At 35.3% G+C, this 12,156-nt stretch overlaps 1 pseudogene; it reads left to right on the forward strand.

Annotated features, from left to right (window-relative positions):
* The first annotated feature begins 2,311 nt into the window (after positions 1–2,311).
* On the forward strand, positions 2,312–9,285 carry LOC125145254 (annotated as a pseudogene).
* Positions 9,286–12,156: the final 2,871 nt, after the last annotated feature.

Genomic DNA, 12,156 nt, shown 5'->3' on the forward strand with positions numbered 1-12,156 from the left:
GTGGCCAGTTCAACTGCTGGTTCTGCTATCATGGGAAGCCCAGTTCATAGCCCATCAGCTCCTCATCATAAACCTGCTAGAGAACTTAGACTTAGAATGGGCCATTTTGCATCAGGTTGGTGTGCTGCCCGGCACTGTCACTGCTTCCACTTGCTGATGCTCAGTGTGCTCGGGCACCTGTTTGTATTTACTCACTGTCTTTGAGAAAAGTGTCTGCTCACAGAGTAGTGCAGTGCTGAGGACGGGCATGGGGCAGTTCATCATCCAACTATGACAGGGGAGGATAGAATGGGTTGAGTGGCACTGTCTGGCTTACCTGATGAGGTGGTCCATCTAGCAGAGGGCACTTGGCAGCGTATGACTTTTGTCCACACTCTTATAAGTTTATGCCTAATTAATCAAATGTCACCAGACCCGGCACTTTCACTACTGTTTTGCAAAAAAAAATAAAAAGAGAGAGAAGCTGTCATTTGTTCAGGGAATACATTATGGTACATTACATTAGGCGCATTAAGAGGTCTAGAATAAAGTGTGCCATTGATGAAAAACAATTAATGGAAGTTGTAATGAACAGCTAAAATAGTTTTCTAAAGCCCATGGGAAAGGCTTTGGATTTGATGCTGAATAGGATCAAAAGTAAAAGAAAAAGTTAAGTAACTTAGCTTAAACATAAAAGGAAGGAGATTAAAATTCTAAAGGAAGTTGAAAAGAAAAAAGCTTGAATTATTTAGAATTATTTAGCTTGGGAAAGCTCTTTGGTGAGGTCAAAGAGATTAATTTGCAAATATTGCTTCCTAGGTCTGAAAGATAAAGCTAAAAGATAGGAACCTAGGTTCATTTGGTACAATCCCAAACATGTTGAGTCCACATATGACAGGTGTCTATCATCATTAGCTCTGCTTGTTTGAGGCTTGAGCCATAGTGCAAATATTTGTTAGCACATGCTGCATCTTTGAAGGAAAAGCAGGAAATTAAGTTAAAAGAGACACATTTAAAAACCTGGAAAGAGCAGTTGGAGCAGTAAGCTTGGATCTGATTCAAACAGCAAACTAAGGGTTTATAAAGAATTTGAATGATGTCAAGATAAACCCTTCAAGATAATAAATGATGTCTTGATCTGCTGACAAGTGGAGAACTTTGTGAAATTATGCACCCTGAGAAAGGCTACAAGGAGGGTAGGAGGCCACTTTAGCAACACTAGGAAAGTAAGAGATACAAGTACACCAATACTCAATTCTGCATGCTATACAAGCATACTAAATTTGTCTCTTTTTAAATTAACATTAAACACACAAAGTAGTGATTTTCAAAGTGGTCGGAAATTTTCATGTGACTTTTTACTCATAGTGTTGATATAGAACAATAAATACAGATAGATATATCATACCAGTGAATGTGGAAAGTACAAAATGAAGTCTGTTACAATATGGCCTTGTTAGGCAGTGCCCCACTCTACCCTTCACTATGTTAACATGATTTCCCTTTAATATCTTCCAAAGTTGTTTGAAGTTTAGTGTACATTTTTACACACAGTGTTGGTACGACAGCCAGGAAACAAAGGTCGATTTGTCATACCAATATATGTAGACACTACTATCTAAAGTCTGTTACCACGTGCCCCAAGTTAAGCAGTGCCCGCTCTCCCCAACATGAATTTATCTGAAATAAAATGAACATGTTTCACAAAATCTATTTTTTTGTTAAGACTTCAGTGAACCAAAAGAGTCTAGTGATTTTATGAGTCTTTTTTTTTCTTGAGACTTTATTTCTTTAGAATATAAGTAATTAATTTGTTTATTTTACTTTTTGTATCATTTGGGAAATATTTTACCGTTATGTTACAATAAAAATTACTATTCTTTTCCAAAATAGAGATATAATATAGAGTAACAAATTCCAGGACTTTTTCTGTTGTTGTTGTTTTACAGCTTCTTTGCTCTGATTAGGAAGTTTTTCTTGCCTTTGATATGTTTCCATCAAGGTCTCCTGCTTTGATCCATTCGACTTGCACAAACTCCCCATATTCTTTAACTTGATGCTTCTGAAGGTGCTTGATTAAAGTTGTAATTCAAAGCACTACTTCCATCTCTTGCAACTCTGGATTTGCAAATATTACCATTGGCTGTGCTACTCCCCACTGTATCAAGCGTGAAATGCTTAAAAATCAGGGACATGCATTATTATTACATAATAGTTGTTTGTTATTTCGGTTCGTTTCGGTGTGGATACCAATCGAAGGACCTTCATAAAAGAACACTTGAATGACCAAAAAGGAGAGTAGAAGTTAGGAAAGTATTAATTGTATACACATATGTATGACACAGAGTTAGTGGATGAGGTGAAGAATCTGATTAACAAACATGTTATCTTAAATCTTCCTTATGAACTGAAAGAGCAGTGTGAAATTAAGCTTTCCAGACACAGCAGGGGAGGGAAAGAAGAGCTAGGTTTCTTAGGTAATCAGTTGGCAATAGAATGCTTCAGATTATCCACAGTTTGGAGAATTCTTGTATGTCAAAAGGAAAGAGGAGGTCCAAGATAAATAGTAACCCTAAAAAGAATGCATCTTATCTATATTACCAGTGAAAATAAACATTTGGTGGAAAAGGAAAATCTCAGCAGAAAGATATGAGCAGATTGCCTTACTTTTATAGAATATGTATCCCACATAATGAAGCTGATGTCAGCCTACTTATTGGTACCAATAATTATAAATCTATTGAGCCCTGGTGGGTTACAAAAAAAAGTGCTTACAGACCATAAGCTATGAACACAGACCTAAAATGGGTCATCAGTGGACCAATAAGGAGAGGCACCATTTGAGCTAAGGAACGTTTTATATTTTTGCATTACTCAAAGCAGATGGAGCATGAGATTTTACTTGTTCTTAGGTATACCTTAACCAGTCACTTTATTAAGAACACCATACTGATAATACTAATGGGTCGGTAAATCATAAATGCTGTGTGACCAGACTTTATACATGGTAACAAATTGCTTTCATACAATAGACAGATACAGTTAGGGCCTCTTAATAAGGAACTTACAATAGACAGGACAGAAGGCCATCCTGTGTTTTGATCAGTTGATTGCTTTACAGATAGCCCATTATGTTAACTATGAGTGGGGCACAAGCACACTGTTTATATGTTAATTACAGGTGGGCACAGCAACATCAGATGTTGATTACATACTGTATGAATGTCATTTGGATTATGCCTAAAAGAACTAGAAACAAAATCCTTCAGTTGTAGCTTGTCAACATTCACTTGGACATTTTATTTGTGCTATAAAGACCATTTGTTAGTATAACCTTTATGTTAGCTTGAACCATTCTAGCCATTTCTTTTCTCATCAAACTTAGTTCAAAACCCATGAAAATTAAATGGTTACATATTAACCATTCAAAGTTAAAAACATTTTAAATGCTATTTAATTACATATGCTTAAACAGTTAAAATTTCTTAAAGGAGAAATGACAGTAAATCAGATGACCAAAAGAACACATAGTGATTCATCACATGAATTTTAGAAAATTTTAAATCCATGAAATTTTTGCTTATCTTTAGTGCAACACATTTTTACAACAGTTTTCATCAGACAAGGACTGACTCATGAGATATTTTCCATTTCGTTCAAACTAAAAAGAAGATGTGTGATTTTAAAACATTCTATAGACTGTCATCTGAGGCAAACCTATTTGCATTTGTAAAAAAAAAAAAAAATTGCCTTTTAAATAAATTACACAATCATTTACTGAATCACCAGTGGACAGCTCAGAGTTGAACAGAATTGACCTTCTCAAATACGTCAAGCAAGGTAAGAAATCTCTCTAAACTATGCCTTTATTCAGCTTAATATATTTTATAATATATTATATTATATTATATTATATTATAATATTAACACAACATTAATATATTTTACATAATATTTGCATATAAATATAAATATATTTTATGTATATAAATGTCTGATTATGATGAACTAGTTCATTGTTTCCTCAACTAGCTATTCTCATTTTGTTCATGAAGTGCAGTTGAATATCTGAAGTTGCTATCTTTCAATTTAAACACAAAATGAAGAATTCACAAAGGTCCATGCCTCTTTTTATTAGGTAAGAACTAATTTCAAATATTAAAAAGATGTCAAGTATAGTTTTAAAACAAATATTGTGTTAGCATTTGTTACAGTAATCCATGTTTCACCAAAATGATTTATTTAATGTCTCCTGTAAATTTTCAGAAAATTTAAAATAGAATTTATTTTTTCATATATTTTTAAAATACCTGTACACAATATCATATACTATTATGTATCCTCCTAAGTCATAACATTCTCAAATGTATCAAGTTAAAATATATACTTTTGCACAGGGATATATATTTTCTCAATGATGTGGAAACTGACCTATGCAAGGTAAGAATATACATCTTTCTATAAAATATAAATAACTGCATGGTACAAAAGGTGTGAGTTTCCTCATGCCTAAATTAATGTAGGGAAAAGTCAAACGACAATCCGATCAATTTGACCAAAAATGTAAATAAATTAATAGCTAATTGCAAAATAGAATAAGTTTTACTACTGTTCTCAGACTTTGACCCCACTGTTATTTTTTTTTTTTTTTTTTTTTTGTGTGTGTGGTGTGTGTGTGTGTGTGTGTGTGTGTGTGTGTGTGTGTGTGTGTGTGTGTGTGTTTGTGTGTGTGTGTGTGTGTGTGTGTGTGTGTGTGTGTGTGTGTGTGTGTGTGTGTGTTTGTGTGTGTGTGTGTGTGTGTGTGTGTGTGTGTGTGTGTGTGTGTGTGTGTGTGTGTGTGTGTCATGCACGCTGGTTTTCTCGTGTTCCATCCAGTCGATTTGGCCTTAGGGGGAAAAGCAACACAATCTTCTTCGTACTCTTACTATGCTGCATCCTATGCTATTGATAGCAACAAAGAATCTAATGCATATTCCCACCCATGTGCACATGTGGAAAACAGGCTATTCTCACAAATCTTGAGAATAGCCCATGGTGGAGGGTGGATTTGTTGGTGGTATATGACATTAGCAATGTAATCATCACTAACATAGGTGACTGCTGTCCAGAACGGATAAATGGTGCTGAGATCCACATTGGCAACAATAATTTCAGGTGAAAAAGTAAAACCATCAAAATATATATTTAAACATGTACATAAAGGTTTATTACTTCAATACAATCTGATTGGCAGGGACATTGTAAATGATAAAAATTGTGTAATTCTGACCTATAAATGGAATCATGCAATGAATTTTTTTCTCAAATGGAAAGGTCAGATTAATTGTCTGCCAGTGTATCTCTGACAGTTGTTCAGGCTTATATGAATCCACTCATTCATATATAGTATGTTCCCATTCCTATAATTAAACCTTACAGTATGAAGACATTTGTATGTTAGATGATACATGTGAACAGATTAAGGACAGAATACAGCAGATTACTGCAAAAATATATGTAATAGACTAACACACATTAAATTCAGGGTGAGAAAAATAGAGAGTGGGTTGAGGGAACAGTTGCTATAATGTAAGGCTTATGAGGAATTATGTGTTTGTATAATTTTATTATACAAAATTAAACCTAAGAAATGATGTTCCATTCTTTAAAAATTCTTTATAAGGCATTATTAACGTTATTACGACCAACTTATTATTTAACATTGATTACCTCTCTATTATCTCCCCTGAACCAACCTCTGTAGATTATGTTGTTATCTCAAGCATCCCTGCTGGTGCATCTGTAATCTACACTTGTAATATGCAGGGTCGTTATGTGAACGTCATCATTCCTGGTCCTAGCCACATTCTCACACTCTGTGATGTGGAAGTCTATGGTGTTCAAGGTTACACTTTTATATTTAAATCCCAATTTCATATAAATGTAAAGTCCTGATCCATTTGACAACAGTTGCTAAATGATGATTTTTTTGTAGTCCCTGTTACTAAGAAGGCATTTCTGAGATTAAAGTTTAACAGCAGTCAGGATATCAGCAACCCTATCATGAGGGACAAAGTTCTTCAAAAGGTGTGTGTTTGTGAGAATGTACACTCAGTTGTCAGTTTATAAGATACACATATCTTGTTAAACTCATTGACCATTACTGACTGCTGTCTTTCTGTTGTGCTGTATAATAAGTGTATTATGTGACATACTGTAAATGAAGTATTGCATAGCACATAACAGTATTTTTTTCTCCATAGATCAAATTTGCCATTGCTCCATCATCAGAATTTCAGGTCTCTTGGAGAAAGAAACCAGAAGTGGAAACTGAAGCTTAAAAAAGGTAATAAATCTTTGAAAAACTACTTCTCATCTTTCTCCTCCTCATATTACTAATACTAGTACTACTACTACTAGGAATTTGTTCAGTATAATAGCATTAGCAATAGCTACATAGTGCATTGCAGCATGAGAAATATATTACCCTATTTCACATACTCTTAACAAAATGACTTAGTCATAAATATACCTTTATCTTTCGCATTTATTTCCGCCTCTTCTTTTCTTTTTTCTGAATTGGGCCCCTGATATTTTTGGCTGTTTTTCTTTTCCATTATTAGCCTACAATTCAAGCCTCTTATGGACCTCCGCCTATATGCATTGCTCAACAAAAAGTGGTACAGCTCCCACATACTTTGACACACAGGGGTTCAGAAACTAGTTTCAGATTGATTCTAAGCCTTACTGGCACAAAGTTACAGGGGTTTGAATGCAGATTTTCCTGTCCGCCTGGGTTGTTTTTCTGATATACTGATTAATCTTATTTTTCTGGAACATGTTAGGGACAAACCAACAACTCATAGCCACATGTCTTGGCTTTCAAAAAAAAAAAATTCAAGTCAAAAGACCCAAAAATTTATTTTATATGAATATTTTTCTACGGCCCTGGTCGTCGGGTGCAGCGTTTTTGTGTACTTGTTTACTATATAACTTTGAAATAAAAGGCTGCAGGCTCAGTCTGAAAAGCCATAAACAAGCAGAGACTCTCTCTCTATCACTCTGGTGTGAAAACAGGCCTGTAACTTGACACCCTGAGCTGTGAGAGGGACAAAAGGTCAGGGATTACGCAAGAATTCTTCTGCGCATCCAGTTCACGCAGACACAGTCAAAGAACATACGGCATGTCGTATACCGTTGGAATCGTCTGCTTATTGGCTAAACGGCTGTATAGGTCCCAGCCCATTTCATTGCTATTGGAAGGAGTAATTGTCAGTCAAAGGCGGGTTCCCAAAAATGAGGTCATGCCACCATTGGCTTCCCAGCCGTCTATCTCAGCCATACAAGCACCGATTGGCTCAAATGAGGGCTTATTTGATTCGTTAGGACCTGGGCTATATATGATGTAGACTTTGAATTTTTGAATATCCCAATTAGGAGTTAGAGCGGCAAAACGAGATGATGGCGCACTTCTGTTTCCAGTTTTCAGAACACTAACGGAATATTTGCGGATTATTTTTGTGGATTATTTTTGTTGGAATATATTACCCCAGTGAAGAAACCTAGGTCAGTTTTGTCCAAAATTTTTCTCTAATTGTATGAAGGCTGTGAATCATATTGTGCTTTGTGTGTGGGCTTAAAAATTATTGAGAGTATAAACTTTACTAGGTAAATAGGTTTTTTCGTGTTTTTGGAGTATTTGATGCTTTAAAGTTGAATTGAAGCTTGTTTCTGGGTCATCCCCTAGTGGTCACTTCTACTTCCGTGCCGTGCACGGCACGGCGACCTGTAAGAGGTTTTAATTTCTAAGTTTACACGATAGCACCATCCCCCTGCTGCTCTCATTACAGATTTCATTGTCACCAAAAGAACTGTCAGCTGTCCAGTAAGCATACAGGTGTGTTCAATTTGATTCGGCGGTCCTGTGTGCCAGCCTGCGCAAACCCGTCAGTCAAATCACCAAGCACGTGCTCTCTCACGTCACGAGATGATCTTGCCCGTGGGCTGCAGTCGCAGGATTTTGATGTTATACTCCGTTGGGCACGTTCAGTAGCAGAAGTACAATAATTTTTTAAAACTTGGGCGCTCTAGCTGTGCCAGCAGGGCAGATGCCCAGTCGCCCATGCTTAAATCTGCCACTATTTCAACTTCACTCTGACATCCGTGAACATGAAAAACATTGATGACAGCCAATTTTTATTTATTTATTTATTTATTTATTTATTTATTTGTTTGTTTGTTTGTTTGTTTGTTTATTTTTAATGAGAATTTACTTAAACATTATTAGAACTGATTGTGACAACCTTACTATTTATAAAGCTGAGTGGTATAGTATTTTTTAATATAGTCCTTAATATTCAATAAAGTCCTAGGGCTATTTTGTTAACAAAAAGGTGCTAAAAAATGACAGTGCTAAGTGGTTATTGAGCCATTTCATTTAAAGAAAATAAAAATCATAGCAGCAAGTATTTCTAATATTAAATAATCATAAAGTCTATGCCATAAATTTGTTTGTCAATGGGCACATACCCAGTTAACAGAAATCAGTAAGTAATTAAGTATTTGAAGTGTTTTAGTCGAGGAAAGAATGAAATCAGTTTGATAACAGATTAAGGAGATTACAGTAATTGAATACTGCCAGCTTTTTACATTACAGCTAGCTTATGCACTCTTTCTCTTCCTCTTTTGCAGGTACAGACATATGAAGCTACAGCAATCTCCTGGACAATAATTGTTTATATAAGAATACTATAATAGTTACTAATACTATTGGATCTCATGTCAGTGAAGAAGGAAAAGACACTGATCTCACTGATTTTGAAGATGCACTAACCCATTCGTCTAGTCATCACAGACATGACAGGTGCCATTGTAAGGAATGTTTTTCCCTTCAAATGTTAGTAGATCTAATGTTATGGTATACAACATATAACCTTTTTACTTTGTACTTTTTTGATCATGTCTACATAGCCTTTTACCAGATATTTGAAATGACCTTCTGGGATAGATATGTAACCTATTGGTGCTGAGGGTCCTATTCCTTAGTGTGGGCACAGACAGCACTCGGACAAATATATAATGACTGTTAACTTTGGATATGTAGACTGAAATACTTATAATAATAATAATAATAATAATAATAATAATAATAATAATAATAATAATAATAATAATAATCTTTTATTTTATTGTATTTTTTAAAACCTCAGTAACCACCATCATGGCTGACATTTACTGATTCATTTTTTCACATTGAATAGGATTCCTTAACTCTAAAACAGCGGTGTCCAATCTTATCTGGAAAGGGCCGGTGTGGTTGCAGGTTTTCATTCCAACCAAGCAGAAGCCACACCTGATTCCACCTGTTTAATCAGTTGTTCTTTGATTTTAGTAGACTCATTTGTGGCTTCTGCTTGGTTGGAATGAAAACCTGCACCCACACCAACCCTTTCCAGAAAAGATTGGACACCGCTGCTCTAAAAGATCTTTGTTTCCAAACAGGTCCAAATAAATGACACAGCTTGAGCAAACACATAGTATATATTTGTCCAAGGTCCCATGGAAAGTTAGGGCTGTTGATAATGAGGTAAGGCAAAGATGGAGGCAAAAAAATCTTCAGAAATCATGTTGGTCTCTATGGCTAGGGCTGGACATGAATATAAAAACGGCAGTGCAATACACCCTTCTCCCTTATGAAGACCAATTATCACCATCCCACATCACAGATAGTTCCAAGGTCATTGCCAATGAGCCCAAAGATGAGTGCAGTTGCACAAGGGAAGGTTACACTAACACAGGGTATTTGTTGCCTGCCCAAAACCCAAAATCAAAAAGTAGGTGAAACAGTTCCTAGAACTGGCTGGCTATTTGTTGTAGGTTTGTGCCCATTTATTGAAATGCCAGCAGACTTTCCTTTTACCAGCATTTTGCAAATCTCTAATAAAAAGGAAAGAGAAGCTGCCATTTGATTTAGGAAAAGTGTCATTTTGGAAAAATTAAAAAAGGCAATATATATATAAACCAGTCACTTTATTAAGAATACCATACTTATGATTGTAATCTTTCTTTGAGATTCTGGTCAGTGTAGACATGCTTGAACCATATAATTTTAAAGACAATATTTTCCACATTATTAGCCAAGCCTAGCCTCAGATTCCTGTTCTTGTCTGACAAACAGGAGAGGAACCTAATTTGGTTGTAGCTCATCCGCATTAACTTTGACATGTGTGTTACAAAATGTTTTTTTTTTCTCACTGCAGTTGTAAAGAATTATTGTTTCTTTAACTTTTCTGTCAGCTTTGAGCAATCTAGCCATTATCTTCTGTACTCTCATAAAAATAGGTAGTTTTTTTCACTATTCTCTGTAAACCGGTGCAAACAATCATTACTGAAATCACAATTTTTCATCATGCTGATGGTTGATAGGAATATAGACTGAAGCTTCTATCTGTATCTGCATGGTTTTATGTATTATACTGCTTCCAAATGAATGAGCTTCTCTCTTAATCCAACATACCCTGTAGAAGCAAATAACTTAAGGAATTTTGACTCACCTAATGCAGAATTCATGCAAAATACTATTTTGCTAAAAAAACTTGAAGTCCAAACCTCCTGCAATTGGATTGTTACACAGTGTTAATATTTGAAATGAGCAATAATTGAAATACTATTTAATTACATGTATATATTTTATTAATATAATCCATTTGTCTAGTACTAGTTTTTTGAGAAATTCCTCTTGTAATTAAACACATTTGAACAACTCAAAAACAGATATTATTAATGTTTTGTCCCCATACCTTTTGCAGTCTCTTATACCTGATAGTTCTAATCTTTTAATCAACAATAAATCAAATATTGAATGCTTCATGATTCAACAAAAATTTAGCTGTTACTTTTATGCTTTAGTGCAACACATTAGTGCAACAGTTTTTGTGAATCAGGCAAGGATTGACTCAAAAAGCAATTGTATTTCTGGAGAAAAACCTATACTTGTATAATAAATTATCTATCTATCTATCTATCTATCTCTATATATATATATATATATGTCAGGGACAGAAGACGATGGAGGCAGATATACTGTAAAATCAGAGTTTAATGAAAAGCAGAACTGAATGAACTGAGTGAGGGTGGATAAGTCCAGGTGATGCTCCAACACACACGCCAGGTCACAGGTTGCAAAACAACGATTCCTAGATCCTTTGGTGAAAGACGAACTCGGGAAACTACTGGTGGAAAAGACTGAGCCAGGTTAGTAGATAAAGCATGTAGTTGTAGCTAGCAATGACTAGACCAATGTGTGTGTATGAGAGTGTCTTTTATGTGGTGAGGTAATGAGGGGTGCCAGGTGCTGGTGATTAGAATTCAAGTGATAAGGATCTGGTTTGCTGTGAAACCAAGAAAGGTCTTGCCAACAGGTGTATCACATCAGGTGCAAATTATTTGAATATTGTTACAGAGCATTTTGAAGAAGGCTTGCCCAGGGGTGGCACCAGAGTATTTTGAACGCAGGTGCTTAGGGCACGTCAATTTATTTACAAGGGGAGCCATTATGTTTTAAATCTTTTTTTAAATCAAAATGAAATGATTTAGCAACACTTGCCATATTTAAACCTTAGACATTTACTTTGGTTTGCTCTTAATTGTTGAAATGAGAGGCATCACCATGGTGAGACATCATCAACAACATCAATTATCATGGGAGGTGTGCAAGGAGGAAATGTTTGCTGTCTAAGAAAAAAAAAACATGAAGGACTTCTGGAATAATGTGCTACTGTCAAATGAAGCTGAAAAAACACTAAGGAATGAAGAATCATAGAACGACCAAGTCAAAGCCAGGATCTAAATTCTATTGAGATGGGGTGATTTTAAAATGGTCTGTGCATAAAATAAACCTCTCAAACATCACATATCTGAAATAATTCTGCATTGAGGAGTAGGTAAACTTTCTTCCAGTCAATGACAGAAGCTGGAAGATGGCTAAAAGAAATGTCTCACTGAGGTTATTTCAGCCAAAGGGGAAAACACGAGCTATTAGTGCATAGGGTGTCCATTTTTTTTTTCCTCAGTTGAATTACTCATTTTTGTTTGTCATTTCTTTTGTTTAATTTAAGTGTTCTTTTTTCTTTTGTTGTTACATGCAATTACATCACTTTCATCCAAAGGTACAAATAGAAACAAGATCAGAAATTGACA

The sequence above is a fragment of the Tachysurus fulvidraco genome, chromosome 7 (assembly GCF_022655615.1).
Source record: "Tachysurus fulvidraco isolate hzauxx_2018 chromosome 7, HZAU_PFXX_2.0, whole genome shotgun sequence".
Taxonomy (NCBI): Eukaryota; Metazoa; Chordata; class Actinopteri; order Siluriformes; family Bagridae; genus Tachysurus; species Tachysurus fulvidraco.